Genomic DNA, 21,615 nt, shown 5'->3' on the forward strand with positions numbered 1-21,615 from the left:
GGGGTAGCGCCCCAGGGAAATTTTTTTTTTGACCCTATATTAGGTTGGGCGGACCTACCTATGGTTTTGTGCATGGTTTTCACACATGGTTTTGGATGCGATGGTTTTCGGTCCATGGTTTTTGACACGATGGTTTTCGATCCATGGTAGTGGATGCTTCGGCATGTATAAATATGGATAGTAACATTGAAAGGAACATAATGAAAAATCAAGCTGGTAGTCTCGATTTTGGGATCCAGGGGAAAATCTCTATGTATATGTGTTCTATGTGTTATGCTCTCGCATTGTTTATTTTCTCTTCTTAGAATTCATATGCTGGTAATTTCTGTACGGGGTTAGAACCTACATTTGGTATCAGAGTTGTTTTGGCTTCAAGGGGACACCTTTGTTGCTAAGGGTTTTGCTCGGGCCTGTGGTAGACCTTGTTTAGTGGGAGATCTGTAGGATCGATTTTGGTCATGACAGAAGATGGCGAGTAGTGGAAAGATAGAGATCGAGAAATTTAATGGTCAGAGTTTTGAGTTGTGGAAAGTCAATATGGAGGATCTATTGGTGGATAAATATCAGTGGATCGTGGTAGATTCGGGTACTAAACCACCGAGAGTGTCCAATGAAGAATGGAAGAAGCTGGATTGGAAGGCAAAGAGAAAAATATGATTTTGTGTCTCAGATTCAGTATTGTTGAATGTATCAGGGAAAGCTACGGCTAAGGCTATGTGGGACAAGTTAGGGACTTTGTACCAATCTAAGTCTCTGGTGAATAAACTGTTCCTACGGAAAAAGCTATATAACTTGAGGATGAAAGATGGAGACTCGGTGACAGAGCATCTGAATGCATTTAATATTGTGGTAAATCAGTTATTATCTGTTGATATTAAAATTTCAGATGAAGATAAGTGCATCAGTTTTTTGTGTTCTCTACTAGATTCGTGGGATAGTCTGGTTATTGCAATAGGTAGCAATGCAACTGCCTTGCAATTTGATGAAATAGTCTCATACTTGCTGATGGAGGAGATGAGATGGAAAAATATGGAGAGCCAGAATGGTGATGCCTTGTCAATACGAGGACGGTCCCAGAATAGAAACAAAAATAAGTGATCGAGTGGGGGATCTAAATCTAGAGGGAGATCTAAATGTCCAGGAAAACCTGTAAAGGTAGTTTGCTGGAAATGCGGAAAGGAAGGGCACTACAAAAGAGACTGTAAATCTAAAGCTCCTAACAAAGGAAAGGGATCTGATGATGCTCCTTTGCATAGGGGAAAACCACCTTAGATGAAGGTGGGGATGTGTACATGGCTTCTTCAAGTACACATGTAGATCATGAGGCATGGTTGATTGACTCAGGTGCATCCTTTCACTTCACTCCCCATAGAGAGTTGTTCTATGAGTATGAGAAATACGATGGTGGTGATGTCTTCTTAGGGGATGATAGGAAGGCTAGAATCACTGGTCATGGAAAAGTAAATTTGAAGTTGCAAGGTGGAAGGGTTAGAACACTTCTGGGTGTTCTACATATTCCTGAATTGGCCAAAAATCGGATTTCCGTAAGCATGATGGATGATGCAGCTGTAAAAATAGTGTTCGAGAACGATACCTGCAAGATGGTTCAGGGGGCACTGATAATGATGCGTGGAGTTCGGATTGGAACTCTGTCGATGCTGCAAGGTAGCACTATTGTTGATGGGTGCAACAGTTCTATGGTTCCTTAAAGTGAAGCATAAAATCTAGTGGTCTTTGGAGAGAAGACCATGTTGTGGTATCAAAGACTTGGACATATTGGAGAGAAGGGCCTTCGAATACTTCATGGCAAAGGTATGGTAGAAGGTATGAGTAATAGATCTCTAGATTTTGATTTCTGTGAAAATTGTGTATATGGGAAGTAGAATCGGGCAAGTTTCCCCTCTGGTGGTAAGAGGGTGAAACATATATTAGAGCTTGTGCACAGTGATGTGTTTGGACTTGTGAGGGTTCCATCACTGGGTGAGTATGTGTACTATGTATCATTTATAGATGACTTCTCAAGGAATACATGGATATATTTCCTTAAGAAGAAATGTAAAGTCTTTGACAAGTTTAAAGAATTTAAGGCTCTGGTGGAACACGAGATAGAGGAGAAGATAAGGGTGTTGAGGACAGATAACGATGGAGAGTATTGCAGTAAGGAATTTGAAGAATTCTGTAAGAAGTGTGGTATAGCAAGACGTAAGATTACTCCATATACACCTAAGAAAAATGGAGTTGAAGAAACAATGAACAAGACGTTGATGGAAAGGGCAAAAAGCATGCTCAATGGTGCCGAGATAGGACAAGAATTCTGGCCAAAGGCGGTGGAGACAACATGTTACCTAGTCAATAGATCACCTTCATCAGCGTTGGAGGATAAGACTCCACAAGAGGTATGCATTGGTAAGAAACCCTCTCTTTCACATCTGAGGATATTTGGATGTGATGCATATGTACATGTTTCAAAGGAGAAAAGAACCAAGTTGGATAGTAAATCTGAAAAGTGCATCTCTATTCGGTATAAGGATGATTTAAAGGGGTATAAGCTTTGGAACCTAGTAACAAGGAAGGTTGTGTACAGTCGAGATGTGTTGTTCATAGAGGTGAAAGATGTTATTAAGCATGAAGTCCTATAAAAGGAACCTGAGAAGATAGAGTTTGAGCTAAAGGAGGAAGAATCAGACTCTACAGCAGAGGAGGAATCAAAATATGAAGAGCCACAAACTTCAGGTGTGAGAAGATCAGTTGGAGAAAGAAGGCAGCCAAAAAGGTATAGTTCGTCTGCTTTCTGTTCCAATTTTTCTTTATCTGTTACTGATGATGATCCTAGAACTGTGAAGGAAGCAGTAGATTTAGAGGATGACAAACTCTAGAAAGAGGCCATGGTTGATGAAATGGCATCTTTGCACAAAAATGAGGCTTGGGATTTGGTGGAGTTGTCAGCTGGAAGGAAACCCATTGGCAACATATGGTTGTTCAAGAAGAAGACAAATGTAGAAGGAAAGGTGGAGAAATACAAAGCTCGGTTGGTAGCAAAAGGTTATTCCCAGGTGCTAGGAATTGATTTTGGTGATATTTTTTCTCCTGTTGCCAAGGTAGCTTCTATTAGATTACTTTTATTTGTTGTTGTTGCTTTTGATTTTGAGGTAGAACAGATGGATGTGAAGACAACATTTATTCATGAGAATCTGGAAGAGGAGATCTACATGAAGCAACATGAAGGCTTTGCAGTGAAGGGTAAGAAAGAACTGGTATGCAAGTTAAATAAGTCTGTGTATGGGTTAGAACAATCACCAAGGATGTGGTATCAGAAATTTGATACATTTACACTGAGACTTGGCTCCACCAGAAACAAAGCTGATCACTTTGTGTATTTTAAATTAATTGGTGACTGTGTTATTTATTTGGTCTTGTATGTGGATGATATGTTGCTGGTTGGAAATGACAAAGAAATTATCCATGATTTGAAGACCCAATTGTCCTCCAAATTCGACATGAAAGATCTTGGTGCTGGAGATCTGGATCAGAGAAGATCTACAAGTGGGTATCTGTTTAACCTATTTGGAGGTGCAGTCAGTTGGATGAGTAAGAAACAATTTGTAGTGGCACTATCAACTACAGAGGCAAAATACATGGCAACTACTCATGCAAGCAAGGAAGCAGTTTGGTTGCAAAGATTACTTTCAAGTATGGGGTTAGTACAGGGAGCTATAAGGATAGACTAACAACCAAATTGCAATTTTCTTGGCAAAGAACCCTGCTTATCATTCAAAGACAAAGAACATTGATGTTCAATATCACTTTGTGAGGGATATTATAGAAGACAAAAAGCTGTTGCAATTTTCTTGGCTAGGAACCCTGCTTATCATTCAAAGACAAAGCACATTGATGTTCAATATCACTTTGTGAGGGATATGATAGAAGACAAAAAGGTGTTGCTGGTAAAGGTGGACGCTTTGAAGAATACTGCGGATGCATTGACAAAATTTGTGAGCTCTAAGAAGTTCTCTTGGTGTAGAGAAACAATGGGCGTTGTAGCGCTAGATAAATGACTAAGCTCTCCTATGCCCCCCTGTCGAAAGAAGACAACAAGTGGGAGAATGTTGGGTTGCGTTATACTCTTTCCACGACTAGCCTACGCATTTAACTTGGGGGTTAGAGGGGGGGCGGAGCCCCCCCTTCGTTGTGTCGATTATGCAGTGGGGGGGCGGGTAGCCCCCCTCTACGGGGTCTGGGGCAGCGCCCCAGGGGAATTTTTTTTTGGACCCCATATTAGGTTGGCAGACCTACCTATGGTTTTGTGCATGGTTTTCGCACATGGTTTTGGATGCAATGGTTTCCGGTCCATGGTTTTGGACGTGATGGTTTTCGGTCGATGGTTTTGGAGTGATGGTTTTCTGTCCATGGTATTAGATGCTTTAGCATGTATAAATATGTATTATAACATGGAAAGGAACATAATGAAAAATCAAGCTGAAAGTCCTAGTTTTGGGATCCAAAGGAAAATATCTGTGTATATGTGTTTTATGTGTTATGCTCTTGCATTTTTTATTTTCTGTTCTTAGAATTCGTATGTAGGTAATTTCTGTATGGGGTTAGAACCTACACTCCCGACAGGGTAATATTGTTCCTTGATGGCGTCTCAAAAAGAATTTCAAGTGGGTGCAGCTAAAAACAGTGAGGATTCCCTCTTGTCCTTTTATTCACAATAGGGTTCCCACCAGTCCTTAATGTGTGGGGTGGTTTTGAGAAGTGAAAAAGTAATTTTTTTCCAATAGGAAAATTCATGAACTGAAAATTACCCTTCCAACAAATTTAACCATTATCTACAACGTCTGCATCTATCTAGACCTAAAATATGGGAATCTCAATGTTAACTTGTACCTTAAAAGGAGTGGCACCTCCAAAGTAGTTGTTGGATGAAGGTGTGTCACCTATGGGTAGTTGTTGAAGGATCTGGGCAAAGTTATCCATCATTGCATTCCTCGGTTGCTTGAGGGCTTCCTCGAGAAATATTTTGAAAGGTTCTCCTACCACCTCATATTTCGTTTCTTCTGCCAGGGGAGGTCGTCATGTTTTGTGAGGCTGTTCTTGCAAAAGTTCAACTAGATCGAGCCCTAACTCCTTATACCATGACCTCGTTGGGTACATGCAAAGAAAAATAGAGAAAGCGTAGCCTACCTTGATACCACTGATCTAGACTTGTGCAGGAATGCAAAAAAATACAAAAATATCCATATAAACAAAGATGCAACAAAAATAAAAATTCATTTTATTAATATAAAAAAACTGAAAAATGCTTACATATAGAAATAGAAGTAACCTAACTCGGGTGATGGTAGCTTATCTCTGAGAAGAGATGTGGCGGCTACATGCCTCTGAACTGTATTAGAATGAGGCTCAAAGGCCTATTTATTATTGAGAAACAATGAAAAACTCTAAACATCCAAAAATCTAACCCTAGGAGATGAATCACCAAAAATGTGGTCCCCATTTGGGTAAATTTGTACATCAACTTCCCAGGGTCATAACTTTGGTATACGATCTCCATTTTTCTATCATAATACCTCGTTTCAAAGATCTCAAAGAGAAGGCAAAAAGAAAAGTACTTAGGCCACCTTGGGAGTTTTTTTGTCTCTCTATTTTCGCTAAAAAATTCATTTAGGACCTCAAAATGGCTCCAGAAGTTCAAGGCTCGAAAAATGACCAAAAATAGTAAATTTTGCTACAATTAAGGAAACTAAAAAATTTAAAGAGAATTTTGGGGGTGTAAGTGGAATAGCCCAGTTGCCAACAAAATCAACTTGGATCAGTCCTCCTCCCTTAGGAAGCAATGGTCCCCATTGTGTTGAGTACCTCAATGAGATGGGGAAACTTCTACTGAACTCGGTCCCTAGTGAGCCAGTTTCCTTGGTGCAAGAGTTGGACAGCTTTGAAAACCCAATACAATTGGATCTTATGTTGGTGAGTTTTACCGATTTGTGTGTCCATGATTCGATCAGTTGTGGCCTATTCCATGCAATCTGGGTTGAACTCTGTTGGTGTGAGTAGTTGTGCAATGTCTAATGTGTCCAGTAATGGTGGAAAGTATGGTTGAAGGTAGTCCACATTGAATAATCAGTGCACTATAGGGAATGGTGGGATGCTAGGCTTGAAAAATTTTTCCCCTACAGAGTTAGTGGTGGTGTAAGGCCCATATTAGAGTGGAAGAAGTTTGTGGTGGGGCCCAACGAGGTGCTCCTTCTGCAGATGTAACCAAACATTTTCACCCACATCGAACTTGTGTGGCACCTGATTCTGATCATGATGCTACTTGTACTTAGCATTGGCTCTGTTCAATATGTCATGGACCTACTAGTGGATGTGCTAAATGCGCTGAATGAATTTGTTAGCCCTGTCAGCTTCAGATTGGTCATGAGCCGAATATGGTTGAATAGCTACAAATGTTATGGCCACATCAATGGGACATAGTGGATGGAATCCCAACCCCACCTCAAAGGGGTTGTGGCTAGTTGAGCTATGAAGATCTATATTGTGGCAATGTTGGACATATGGGAGGCTTTCATCCCATGTGTGTGGATGCTTCAAGTTGTACATATGCCGAATGTGTATGATCATCCCGTTGACCTCTATTTGGCCATCAGTTTGGGGGTGGAAAGTCATGGACTTAGTGAGCTTGGTATCCAACATCAACCAGAGACTTGACCAAAATGTACTTAGGAATCTGTTGTCCTGGTCTAAGATAATGGATTGTGGGATCCAAAAATGTACCCACACTCATTCAAAGAAGAGCTTACCAGTGGCTTCTGCTATGAAACTCTACTTATAGGCTACCAAAATGGCCATCTTAGAGAATCTATCGACGACCACAAAAACACAATCATTTCCATGCTTAGTAGAACAAAATCCCGACATGTAATCCGTGGAGATGAATTCCCAAGGTCAACTAGGAGTAGGCAGAGGAGTATATAGGCCTTGCTTCATGATGGTTGGTTTAGAAATGACGTAGTCAGTACACGATCTGATGTACTTCCTAACATCCCATCAAAGGTTCGACAAATAAAAATACTTCCATAGTACTGCCACTACTTTCTCTACCCTTAAATTTCTAGCAACCCGACTGTAGTGCTCCTCCCAAATAATCTTGGCACACTCGCTTGAAGGAACACAAATGTGTCCCAAGTGACATAACAATGCATTCTAAAGGTGACAATTTGGAACTTTCTTACCTTCCAAGAGTGTCCTCTATGTGCTGCCGAATTCTAGATCGCTCTTGTAAAGTTGTGACCACCTCGCAGTCTCGTTCCCATAAGAGTTGAGCATAGTGGTCACCACCATGACCGATGGTCACCTGAGGCAACCTACAACATTTTTGGTTCTTCCCTTCTTGTACTTAATGTTCAAATGGAACTGTTGCAGGTATGTGGACAATTTCTGATGGCGATCATTATGCAACTTCCCTTGTTTTTGTATGAACTGCAGGGGTCAGTGTTCTGTGTGGATGATCGTTTCCTTCAACATAATGTAATTCTTCCATTGTCAGCAGGCCTACACAATGGAATACATCTCTTTGTCATAGGTGGGATACTTTTGGACTGTTTCTGAAAGTGTCTCACTGTGATATGCCACTGCTAAATAAAAACTGCACCAATAGCATAGGTGGAGGCATCTGTCTCAATCTCAAATGGTTGCTGCAGGTCTAGTAATGTGAGCATTGTTGAATAGAAAACTTGATGCTTGAACTCGGAAAACACCTTCTATTGGGATTCAGACCAAAATAACTTTTCTTTTTCTCTACCCTTGGTGACTTGACTTAAAGACCAAGTGATATGAGAGAAACCCAACGAGAACCTACGATAGAAATTGGCAAGGTCCAGAAAGTTACGAAGCTTTGTTAGAGTGGTTGGCACTGGCCAATCCCGAATGACTTGTATCTTTGCTCGGTGCAGATGTACACCCTTCTCATTAATGATGTACCCTAGATATTAAACCTGGGTCATGCCAAAAGTGCATTTCTCCAAATTGGCACACAACTTGTGTTGTCAGGGGGTTTGAAGGACTTGTCGAATATGTTGGAGGTGCTCTTCCCAACTCCAACTAAATATAAGGATGTCATTTAAATACAACACCATGAATGCATTTGTGAAGGGTCACAATATGTCATCCCTCAATCTCATGAAGGTTATGGGGGCATTCGTCAACCCAAAAGGCATTACCAACCATTTGAAAAGGCTCTCCTTGGATTTGAAGGTAGTCTTCCACACATCAGAGGGTTTGGTAGGAACCTGGTGATGACAGAATTCAAGTCAATCTTTCTGAATTATTTGGCCCCCTTGAGATGATCCAAAAGGTCATCAATTCGTGGGATTGGGTACCTCTTCCAGACAATGCTCTTGTTCAGTGCCCGATAGTCAATACAGAGTCTCCATATCCCATCCTTATTTTGTACCAATACAATCAAGCTCCCAAAGGGTGATGAGCTTGGCCTAATGTGCACTTTCTGCAATAGCTCCTGAATCTGCCTCTTGATCTCATCATTCTACAAAATGGAGCATCTATAGATCGGTCCATTGTGTAGCGGTGTGCCCAGGGTCAGATCGATGGAGTGCTCGACCTCACAGTGCAGAGGTACCCCTGTAGGTGAGGCGAAAATATCCCTATACTCCTTCACGACCTTGTCCATCTGCTACTGCTGTGCAGAGGAGCCCTTTCTGGAAGCTGTGGCCACAACCTTCAACTTTCCCCAAGGGAGGATCATAAGGAAAACAAATTTCTTGTTTTGGGAAATGATCTTACTACATTTCATTGTAGTGATAAAAGAGATGGCATTAGGTGGGGCTACCTTTGGTATCCTGTACAACTTATTGCCCAAAGTAATAATCACAAAGCGAGGACTAGACTCATATACAACTTTTCGCTTCCACAAGTATGGTTTTCCTGATAACACATCACAAACTTCAAGAGGAGCAATGTCACACAATACCTCATATGTGAAGGGCTTGATGTTGTAGGGAAGGTGACACTGCTGGCTGATGCGAAGATATCGTCCTTGGTGAAGAGACATGATGGTGTATGGTTATGGATGTGGTGTAGTCGGTAGTCCCAGTCACATCACGAACTCTTCTGAAATGAGCTTCTTTTGGCTCCTGCAGTTGACAATGAACTGCATCAGAGAACGCTTCACCCACATTTGTGAGTGGAAGAGGCATTCCCCCTCCTCTAGATCTTCAAGCTCATTATATTGGATCTTAGTGCTGCCTATGGTGGGATTGGGCTCCGCGTTAATGATTTTCTTCCCTTTGTCATTCCCCTTGTCGGGTTCTGACTGAGAGTCAGAACATGCGTCTTATTCAGAATCCTTCAACTTGGCCACTAGTGACTGCTTGCCCTAACACTCTCTCGTTTTGTGAGTGGAGATCATATGGAAATTTCACCATTTTCCCCTATCCTTCCTTGTATTCGTGGTGCCGTTCTTTTCTTGTGGGTTCAAAGGGTTGTCAGGGGTGGCCCCGCCTTGGCTTTGTCCTTTGATCTGTGGTTTGGGGGCTCCTTTTCTTTGCTTCAGATTTGGAGATCCAAAGTATCACTTCTTCTATTTAAACTTCTTCTAAATCTTGAAAGCATATCGGTATGTTGTGCTGAGCGAGGAGATGTCCAGGAACTCCATCTCATCCTGGATGTACTCATGTATATATTTGTAGTACTTGAGTACTAAAATCCACTCAGAATCCTTGATACCCAACTTCGTGGGAAGGGTATGAAAAACATTTGTAAACTCTGATACATCTTGGTCCCTTCCCTGCCGTAGCTTGGTCCACTTTATGTATTTATCTTGATAGCTCCTGACAGGGTAATATTGTTCCTTGATGGAGTCTCAGAAAGAATTCCAAGTGGGTGCGGCTGAAAACAGTGAGGATTCCCTCTCGTCATTTTATTCACAGTAGGGTTCCCACCAGTCCTTAACGTGTGGGGTGATTTTGAGAAGTGCAAAAGTAATTTTTTCCCGATAGGAAAAGTCATGAACTGAAAAATACCCTTCCAACAAATTTAACTGTTATCTACGACGTCTGCATCTATCTGGACCTCAAATATGGGAATCTAAATGTTAACTTATACATTAAAAGGAGCGGCGCCTCCAAAGTCGCTGTTGGATGAAGGTGTGTCACTTGTGGGTAGTCGTCGAAGGATCTGGGCAAAGTTATCCATCATCGCATTCCTCGGTTGCTCGAGGGCTTCCTTGAGCAGTATTTGGAAAGGTTCTTCTACCCCCTCATCTTTCTTTTCTTCCGCCATGGGAGGTCGTCATGTTTTGCGAGGTTGTTCTTGCAAAGGTTCAACTAGATTGAGCCCTAAATCCTTATACCATGACCTCGTTGGGGACATGCAAAGAAAAACAGAGAAAGTGCAGACTGCTCTGATACCACTGATCTAGACTTATGTAGGAACGTAACAAAATACAAAACTATCCGTATAAATAGAGATGTAGTAGAAATAAAACTTCATTTTATTAATATCAAAAAACTGAAAAATGCTTACATACAGAAATAAAAATAACCTAGCTCGAGCGATGGCAGCTTATCTCTGAGAAGAGATGTGGCAGCTATATGCCTATGGACTATGTTACAATGAGGCTCAAAGGCCTATTTATTATTTAGAAACAATGAAAAACCCTGAACATCCAAAAACCTAACTCTAGGAGATGAAGCGCCAAAAATGTGATCCCCATTTAGGTAAATTTGTACATTAACTTCCCAAGATCATAAATTTGGTATACGATCTCCATTTGTCTATCATAATACCTTGTTTTGAAGATCTCAAGGAGAAGGTAAAAAACAAATACCTAGGCCACCTTGGGAGTTTTTCAATCTCTCTATTTTCCCTAAAAAAGTCATTTAGGGCCTCAAAACGACTCTGGAAGTTGAGGACCCAAAAAAAGGCAAAAAATAGTAAACTGTGCTACAATTAAGGAAACTAAAAAATTGAAAGAGACGGTGTTAGGGGTGCAAGTGGAATATCCAAGTGGCCAACAAAATCCACCTAGATCAGTCCTCCCCCCTTAGGAAGAAATGGTCCCCATTGTGTTGAGTGCCTCAATGAGATGGGGAAACTTCTACTGAACTTGGTCCCTCGTGAGCCACTTGCCTTGGTGTAGGAGTTGGCTAGCTTTGACAACCCGATACAATTGGATCTTATGTTGGTGAGTTTTATTGATCTGTGTGTTCATGATCTGATCAGTTGTGGTCTATTCCATGTGGTCTAGGTTGAACTTTGTTGGCGTGAGCGGTTCTGCAATGTCTAATGTGTCCAGTAATGGTGGAAATTATGGTCGAAGGAAATCCATTTTGAACAATGGGTGCATGCTAGGGAATGGTGGGATGCTAATCTTGAAAGCGTTTCCCCTACAAGGTTATTGATGGTGTCAGGCCCATATCAGAGTGGAAGAAGTTTGTGGTGGGGCCCAACGAGGTGCTCCTTTTGCAGATGTAACAAAACTTTGTCACCCACTTGGAACTTGTGTGGCACCCGATTCTAATCATGACGCTTCTTGTACTTAGAATTGGCTTTGTTCAATATGTCATGGACCTACTAGCAGATGTGCTAAATGCATTAAATGAATTTGTTAGCCCTGTCAGCTTCAGATTGGTCATGAGCTGAATATGCTTGAGTAGCTGCAAATGGTATGGCCACATCAATGGGACATAGTGGATACAACCCCAACCCCACCTCAAAGGGGTTGTGGCTAGTTGAGCTATGGAGAGATCTGTTGTAGCTATGCTGGACATAGGGGAGGCTTTCATCCCATGTGTGTGGATGCTTCGAGTTGTATATATGCAGAATTTGTACGATCATCCCATTGACCTCTGTTTGGCCATCAGTTTGGGGGTGGAAAGTCATGGAATTAGTGAGCTTGGTATCCAACATCGACCAGAGAATTGACCAAAATGTACTAAGGAATATGTTGTCCCAGTCTGAGATAATGGATTGTGGGATCCCAAAATGTACCCACATTCATCCAAAGAAGATCTTAGCAGTGGCTTCTACTATGATACTCTTCTTAAAGGCTGCCAGAATGGCCATCTTAGAGAATCTGTCGATAACCACAAAAACACAGTCATTTCCATGCTTAATAGAACGAAATCCCGACATGTAATCCATGGAGATGGATTCCCAAGGTCGACTAGGAGTAGGTAGAAGAGTATATAGGCCTTGCTTCTTGATGGTCAGTTTAGCAATGACGTAGGCAATACATGATCTGATGTACTTCCTAACATCCCATCGAAGGTTTGACCAATAAAAATACTTCTATAGTACTTCCACTGTTTTCTCTACCCTAAAATGTCTAGCAACCCAACTGTAATGCTCCTCCCAAATCATCTTGGCACACTCACTTGAAGGAACACATATGTGTCCTAGGTGGCATAAAAATGCATCCTAAAGGTGAAAATTTGGAACTTTCTTACCTTCCAAGAGTGTCCTCTATGTGATGCCGAATTTTGGATCGCTCTTGTAAAGATGTGACCACTCTGCATTCTTATTCTCACAAGAGTTGAGCACAGTGGTCATTGTCATGACCGGTGGTCACCTGAGGCAGTCTGCAACATTTTTGGTGCTTTCCTTCTTGTACTTAATGTTCAAATGGAACTGTCGTAGGTATGTGGACCATTTCTAATGGCCATCGTTCTACAACTTCCCTTGTTTTTGTATGAACTGCAGGGGTTGGTGTTCTGTGTGGATGATCGTTTCTTTCCATAGAATGTAATACTTCCATTGTCAGCAGGCCTACACAATGGAATACATCACTTTGTCATAGGTGGGATACTTTCGGGGATATGTCTGAAAGTGTCTCACTGTGATATGCCATTGCTCAGTAAAAACCATACCAATAGCATAGGCAGAGGGATCTGTCTTGATCTTAAATGGTTGCTACAGGTCTGGTAATGTGAGAATTGTTGAAGAGAAAAGGTGATGATTCAATTCGGAAAACACTTTCTAATGGGATTAGACCAAAATAAATTTTCTTTTTCTTTGCCCTTGGTGACTTGAGTTAAAGACCAAGTGATATGAGAGAAACCCAATGAGAACCTACGATAGAAATTGGCAAGACCTAAAAAGTTGCAGAGCTCAGTTAGAGTGGTTGGGGATGGCCAATCCTGAATGACTTGTATATTCGTTGGGTGCACATGCACATGCTTAGCATTAATTATGTACCCCAGATATTGAACCTGGGTCATGCCAAAAGTGCATTTCTCCAAATTAGCACACAACTTATGTTGTCATAGGGTTTGAAGGATCTGTCGAATATGGTTGAGATGCTCTTCCCAACTCTGGCTGAAGATCAAGATGTCATCTAAATACACCACCATGAATGCATTAGTGAATGGTTACAAGATGTCGTCGATCAATCTCATGAAGGTTGCGAGGGCATTCGTCAACCCATAAGGCATGACCAACCATTCGAAAATTCCCTCATTGGATTTGAAGGAAATCTTCCACACATCGGAGGGTGCGATAGGCACTTGGTGATAACCAGACTTCAAGTCAATCTTGTTGAAATATTTGGCCCCCTTGAGATGATCCAGAAGGTCATCAATCCATGGGATTGGGTACCTATTCCAGAAAATGATCTTTTTCAACGTCCGATATTCAATACAGAGTCTCCAAGTCTCGTCCTTCTTTTGTACCAATATAATCAGGCTCCCACAAGGAGATGAACTTAGCCGGATGTTCCCTTTCTAAAACAACTCTTGAATCTACCTCTTGATCTCATCATTCTCCACAATAGAGCATCGATAGATCAGTCCATTGGGTAGCAATGCGCTTGGGGTAAGATCGATGGAGTGCTTGTCGTAACAGTGTAGAGGGACCCCTATAGTTGAGGGGAAAATGTCCCTGTACTTCTCCATGACCTTGTCCATCTGCTACTGCTGTGCGGAGGGACCCTCTCTGGAATCCTTGGCCACAACCTTCTTCTTTCCCTAAGGGTGAATCACAAGGAAAACACATTTCCTGGTCTGGGAAATGATCTTACTACATTGATTTGCAGTGATCAAAGAGATGGCAGTAGGCAAGGCTACCTCTGGTATCTTGTACAACTTATCGCCAAAAGTAATAATCACATAGTGAGGTCTAGACTCATATACAACATGTCACTTCCATAAGTATCATTTTCCTAATAATACATAACAAACCTCAAGTGGAACAACATCACACAATACCTCATCTTTGAAGGGCTTTATGTTGTAGGGAAGGCGACATTGTTGGCTGACATAGAGATCTCATCCTTGGTGAAGCCACCTGATGGTGTATGATTGCTGATGTGATGTAGTCAATAGGCACAACCACTTCATGACCTCTTCTGAAATGAGGTTCTATTCACTCCTGATTTTAAAAATAGTGATTTAAATTAAATAATTTAAATAAACAAAGTTAAAAATAAAAGATAAAATAAAATAAAAATTTAAGAATTATTTTTTGTAATTAAAATTATAAAAATAACATAAAAGAAAATTAAAAGAAAATAACAAAAATAAAAAAATGAAATTATAAAAATTTAAAAACAAAATTAAAAGAAAAATACATTAAAAAAAACAAAATTAAGAAAAAAAAAAAGAAAATTAAAAGAAAATAACAAAAATAAAAAAATAAATTTGAAAACAATTAAAAAAAACGAAAAAAAATAAAATTAATAAAATTTAAAAACAAAATTAAAAAAAAAGAATTAAAAATATTTAAAAAATATATAAATTAAAAATATAAATTTAAAAATACAAATTAAAATTAAAAAAAACAACTGAAAAAAATTATTAAAAAAAAAACTAAAAAAAAACATATTAAAACAAAACAATTTTAAAAAAACTACCCCCCCCCCCTTGCTCCACCCAACCCCAACCTCACCCGCTCACCTCACGCAACCCCAACCCCACCTCGCTCCCCCTGCCCTCCCCCATCCGAGGCCCCCTCCTCCCCTCTCCTCTTCACCTCCTCCCATCCCCACCTAACCCGCTCCTCCGCCTCCCCCTCCCCCACCCCCGCCTCCCCTCTCTCCCTCACCCCAAGTACCTCCCCACCCAGCCCTCCCTGCCCGCCCAGGCACCCAGCTAGCGAACAAGTGGTCAAAGGATGATTCCAGGAATCGGCTTGCGACATCTTGGCTGCTGGCTGGGGGCCTGGGTGGGCAGAGAGGGATAGGTGGGCAGGGTCGGGGTGTGAGGGAGAGGGTAGGGTGGCAGTGGGGAGGGAGGTGGAGTGGAGGGCTGGGTAGAGGGAGCGGGTGGTGTGGGGAGGGGAGGAGGGTGAGAGGAGAGGGGAGGAGGGGGGCTGGGGTAGGGGAGGAGAGGAGGAGCGAGGGTGTGGTGTTGGGGTTTGGTGGAGCGAGGGGAGTTGGTATTTTTTTAAATTGTTTTTTTTTAATTATTGTTTTTTAATTTTTTATTTTTAAAATTAAATATTTTTTAATTTGTTTTATAATTATAATTTTTTTTTTTTTTTTCAATTGTTTTGAATTTTATTTTTTAATATATATATATATATATATATATATATATATATATATATATATATATATTTGTTTTGAATTTTATTTTATTTTATTTTTTATATTTTGGTAATTATTTAACCTTATTTTTATATGTTGTTTTTATTTATTTATTTATTTATTTTTAACTTAAAAAAATGGGTTTTTTCTTACTTTTATATTTATTTATTTTTTCTTGAAGTATATATATATATATATATATATATATATATATATATATATATATATATATATAATTTTTTGTTTTTGTTTTATATATCTTAATTTATTTTTTGTTTTATTTATTTACTTTTTATTAAAACATTTCATTTTTACAAGTTAATTCTGAATTTTTTTTTTTTACATTTTTATGTTTGTATATATATATATATATATATATATATATATATATATATATATATTATGATATATTTTTATTTTTTTGTCATGAATCATCCCCTTGCGACCCCTAGCTAGTTGGGTTCTCAGGGTGGGCGAGGGAAGTCTTTTTTTTATTATAATTTTTTTTAATGTTGTATTTTTTTTTTTTTTGTATTTTTTATTTTTTTTGTTTGGTTTTTATTTTATTTTACTCTTTTTTCTTTTTTAATTTTACATGATATGGTTAATTTTTTTTACATTTTATAGTTTTTTTAATGTCATTATGATATATTTTTTATATTTGAATTTTTTTGTCATGTTTTTTTTTTTTTTTACTTGTTATTATTTTTTTTCAATATTTGAATTTTTTTTCTTATGTATCTTTACTATATATATATATATATATATATATATAGGGTCTGTGTCGCTGCTTGTCTAACAACCCAATCCAATTATGTGTAATTTGATAGTTGATTTTAAATTTTCCATTATAATGAATCGAGTCTGCTCCACAATGTGTTAATTTCATGATTGGTCTTTAAGTTTTCATTACAATGGGTTGGACTCACCTACACTGTGTGCCAATTTGATAGTTGATTTTTATTTTTATTTTGCAATGTCTCGAATTGTCTAGGCAAAGATTTTAAAATTGCTATGCATTTAACATTTACAAAAAAATACTATTGGTATAATAACTCTTTCATTAGGTGTTCATTTTTAAAGCTTTTTTAGTCATAAAAATTTTCCATAATGTCATGCTTGAAATATTTTGACAACTTAAGATTGTTTTGTAGTCATAATCTTTGGTTTCAATTCTATTGTTGAAAAATTGCCAAGATTTTAAATTTTTTCTAAGTCGTGATATTTTATCTTTAATGTTATGGTTGAAAAGAGTTATAGATATTTTTTCTTAGCACTATGCTTGAAAATTGTTGATATTTTAAGGTTTTTCAAAGAAGTGATATTTTAAATTTAATGTCATTCTTAAAAATTGTTGGAATTTTAAGGCTTTTCAAATACGTGATATTTTATCGTTAATTTCATGCTTGAAAATCGTTGGAAATTTAAAGTTTTTCAGAGTCATGATATTTTATTTTTAATGTTATTATTAAAAATGTTGAAAATGTACCCTGAAAAAAAAAACAAAAAAACAAAAAAAACGCGTTATTCTAGCATCAACACTTTTGAATTTCAAGGTGTTTTTTTGTACCAAACAAAATGGCTTTCATTGTTTTTTATTGTTATTTTCAAAAAATATTGAAAATTTACTCTGAAAAAAAAATGGTGATGAAAAATCAACGCCTTTTATTTTTGGTTTGTTTTTTCATGTTTTTTTTGGATTTTTGGGCTAAAGTACCCGTTTTGAGGTAATAGTTCTCGTTTGATTGGTAACTATGTAGTTATCCCTTTCTATAATACTTGATTCCTAGTCCCAATGCTAATGAAGTAAAAATGCTTTGGTTAATAAAAAAGATGTGTGGATTATGGGTCACTTGCTCCTTTACTAATTAAGCTTTGTGACTTTTGAAAAATAGCAAAGCAAAACAAATTGAAAAACATGCCACTTCATTTTGTAAACGAGGCTAGCTACAAGCTTTCATTCACCAATATATAATCTTCAATTAAATAAACAAAATTATATCTAATCTTTCATATTTTCGCAAATGTGTATTATATATTGAATGTATCTAGATAAATATGAGTAGATATGCAACTTTGAAACCAAAATCATAACAAGTTCACATGCAAAATTAAATTAAAATAAATTGAAAAAGCATGCAGCCCAATATGGTAGAGATATAATGTCATGCTCAACTTCATCAAAATAAAATAAAATAATTAAACATAAAATGAATAATTATAATTTAATTAATTATGGACAATAGTTAAATCGGCTTAAATCTATTTCACCTCTAGATTTACCAAGCGCCTATTACCCCTTTTAACCTATTATAATTATTATTATACAAATTAAAAATAAATAAAATAAAATATATACTTTATATTATAGATAATTCTTTATAATCAATCTATATTTTGTAATTAATATGTATATTTATTTATTTGTAATACATGCCTAGCAATAATTTTATCATCGTCACCTAAATTCTAATTCAACAATGACAATTTTTATACACAAATTTGATTATTAACAAATAATTTCCTTACATTATATCCATAAATCCTCCCAACAAGGTAAGTTTCACCATCTAATTTTTTAAAAGTAATAAAAAATAAAAATTACTCTCTCTCTCTCTCACACACACACACATGTATATAATACACATTTTGGAATATAATATTAATTTATAAACTTAATTTTTACTTATTATTAGTTTTTCAAATACGTGGATTCTCATTCTATGAAACCACCCCAAAGAAAGAACATAATTCATTTTATACTACCTAGGCTCCTTATAAATACAAAAAATTCCAAATATCCTTCTAATTTTATTTCAAATTTAATTATTGATGACCATTAAACTCTTCATTTTCCATATTAAAAAAATATTAGATAAGAAATCATATATTTATGTCAAATTGGCTTAACCACAGAGACTAAACTCTTCATCTTATATATAAAAATATCTTATGAACTTTAAATGCTGAATTATCTTTTCTATAAAACAATAATAATAAATAAATAAATCTATGAAAGTAAAATCAAAACACTACAAGGATTTGTGCTCTTACCCGGAACAAGATGTTTCAAAATAAATAAGGATGGATGTCACGGTATTGATGGAAGGGCCACAATTTTTTCAACATTCAGGTGCTTTGTTCATGGTATTATTCTTTGCGAATAGAAATCCCCAATTCTTTCTACCTTTTTCATTTGGCTCATGAATAGGTTGGGCTGGGTTGGGCTCATGAATAAGTTGGGCTAGTAATTAGGTGGAATTTATCATAATTTTTTTGGTAAAAAACCATTCTAATATTTACTTGGAGTAAAAATAGAAACCAATTAACTCAAGCAGTGTAAAAATTATTTAGCTAAATTATATTTGACATTTATTCTCCATGTTCGATGTAAATTGAAGTTAGGAGATTTGCAACAAGCTAAGAAGTGAAGATTTCTTGGATTTATTTGTTTACTAAAATTGTTGTTGGTTTATTCACTAACTTTTGAAGTTATTGAAGTCTAGAATGTCAAAGATAAAGATGTAGTCTTGGGAGGTCCAGAGCAGATATGGAGGGCCATGAACATCCAGTTCTGGTACCCAATCCATCAAATTAGCAAACCATCCCAAGATAAGGAATAATACACTTTTAATAACTATTATTTGGTGAGAAGCCATGTCATCTGCAACCTTGGTGAATATATGATACTTTGTGTTTTTTTCTATGTGGAAAGATGTTTGCTAGTTTGAGTTTTTTCTTATTATAATGATGCACATTACCTTTAAATGCTAGGAAAACACCCTTTCATTTTACAATGTGCAAGGAATAATACAGTTTTAATAACTATTATTTGGCTAAAAGATAGGTGATCTGCAACCTTGGTGAATATATGATACTTTGTGTTTTTGTCTATGTGGAAAGATGTTTGTTAGTTTGAGTTTTTTCTTATTATAATGATGCATATTATGTTTAAATGCTAGGAGAACACCCTTTCATTTTACAATGTGCAGATTACATTTAAAAGCTAGGAATGCACATTTAGTTTAAGTAATTATATTTTAGGATTTGAAGTTATACTATTTTCACCTGCAACAACATCTATGCATCTATGTTATTTGTGTTTTTCACATTATAATGAAGAAGATTCCCTTTAAATGTTTAACTTTACTCTTATTAGCCAGCCAAACTAGCAGGACCTAATCCCAAAGGCTTCGAGGAGATTTGACCCATGACCAATTGACAAGATACTTAGCAATGAGAACTTGACCAACTAAGCTACCCCTTAGAACTAGTTTAACTAAAATCCTATCTATCACATATCCAAGATATTCCTAAATCTAAAACCTATTAATTTTTTTTGCCAAATCCTTCCCAACTTAATAGATTTAGGGTGATGAATCTATGCTAATACATAACATTTCTATGACATAATTCCAAGGCATCATGTTATAATATGTATGCCTATTTGAAAGTTGGAGGCAGTGTGCAATGCGAAAGCGTGGAGGCGGAGAAGGAGAAGTGTGAAGTTGACAGTGATAATGAGTTTCAGAACCGCGATTACATTTACATGAATTACAAGCCGGGCCATTAATAGAGAAGTTCAGTCATTGTCATGACCAGTTTTACTGGCTAAAATTCATGCTGGAACATAATAATTTTCTTTTCGAAAAAATTATCATCTTCTACATTGTTAAATTTACAAGTATTCCATTCAAAATGAAGTGTTTAATCCAAACATATAATTCAAGGTGTTACTTGCTTTTATCGATCTATGTTGGGTGAGCATATAAAGCACTCCTTAAATTTAATGGATTAAATTGATATTTCTATGTTCAATGGAAAAACTTTGTATAATATTCAATATAAGTATTGATTAGTGCATTTATGTTGAGTTATTCACTGTTTACTAGTGTAGATGTTTGTAAATAATTCCACCAATGAAACTAATTGCAACTAGTCTGAGCAGTGTATTACATTTGATCAAGAAAATTTTGAAACAAACATCGTAGGAGCCAAACATCCAAACATTCCAAGCAGATTGTTTGGGAAAAATTACAGGTGTTGCAAATCCTGGTCTGTTGCAATTTAGGAAATGAAGCTTGCTTCCGAGCTGTTGTGTGTTGTAGAGAGGAGAAGAAATTAAGCTTGCTATTTGGTTGTCTACTTGTTAATGACAGGAAAAGGGGTGCACTTCCCAAGATAAGAACAAGTGATCAATATTCTGCATATCTTTATTTCATATTCGTCAGGTTGCATTCAATGAGAATAGGTGGCAGTGGGATGGTGATGGCATTATGTTATGCATAGATATGGATGGATGTCACGGTACTATGTCAAGCTCTGTTGAGGGTCTTAAATAACCTATAGCATGGGATATATTGGAAGCCCTGGGGAAAGTCATAAAACCCATGATATGTATGACCATCATATTATGATAAGGGTATGTCCACCAAGAATGGGGATGAATTAATGCCTGGGTTGATGGCCATAGATGGGGACAGATGTATTTAAGGAACACTAATATATCAATAGATACATATATATTAGTTTCCCATAGTTCAAGGATATAGGATATTTAATGTACCCTCTAAGACTAACAAATGATATTTACCGTGGCAAGCCTTATGCAAAAATACATAACCATGGTATGCCCATGTCGTTTGTTGAGATGTGATGCGCTAACATGACCAACTTACTTAGGGCAGGTGTGCATGCCATCAAACATCATGCATGGCATGAACATGTGCTATGTAGATTTCATTAATGATTTGGCTATGGCATTGTTGTCGAGTCACCGCATAATTCGTTCTTATTAGCTTCCAAATTTTGAATTGAATAATGATGCTCATTCAAATTTGAATTTTGAATTTCTAAATCAGTCCTACCCTATTTATTTTAAATTTCTAAGCCCGTCCTACCCTATTTTTTTATATTAGAAATTTGAAGCAAAAAGCAGATGGGCTCTTACTTCTGGGCTAGCAGGTTTGGGCATTGAGCAAATATTGAGTGTTGCCTGAGCTTGTTTATCACTCTCACACTCTCTCTCCACTATCTAGGCTTGGATGGGCGTTCACCATTATGAATAAGAAATGCCT

This window comes from Pinus tabuliformis, chromosome 9 (genome assembly GCF_031772625.1).
Source record: "Pinus tabuliformis cultivar Carrire ecotype Pingquan chromosome 9, CPIR1, whole genome shotgun sequence".
Taxonomy (NCBI): domain Eukaryota; kingdom Viridiplantae; phylum Streptophyta; class Pinopsida; order Pinales; family Pinaceae; genus Pinus; species Pinus tabuliformis.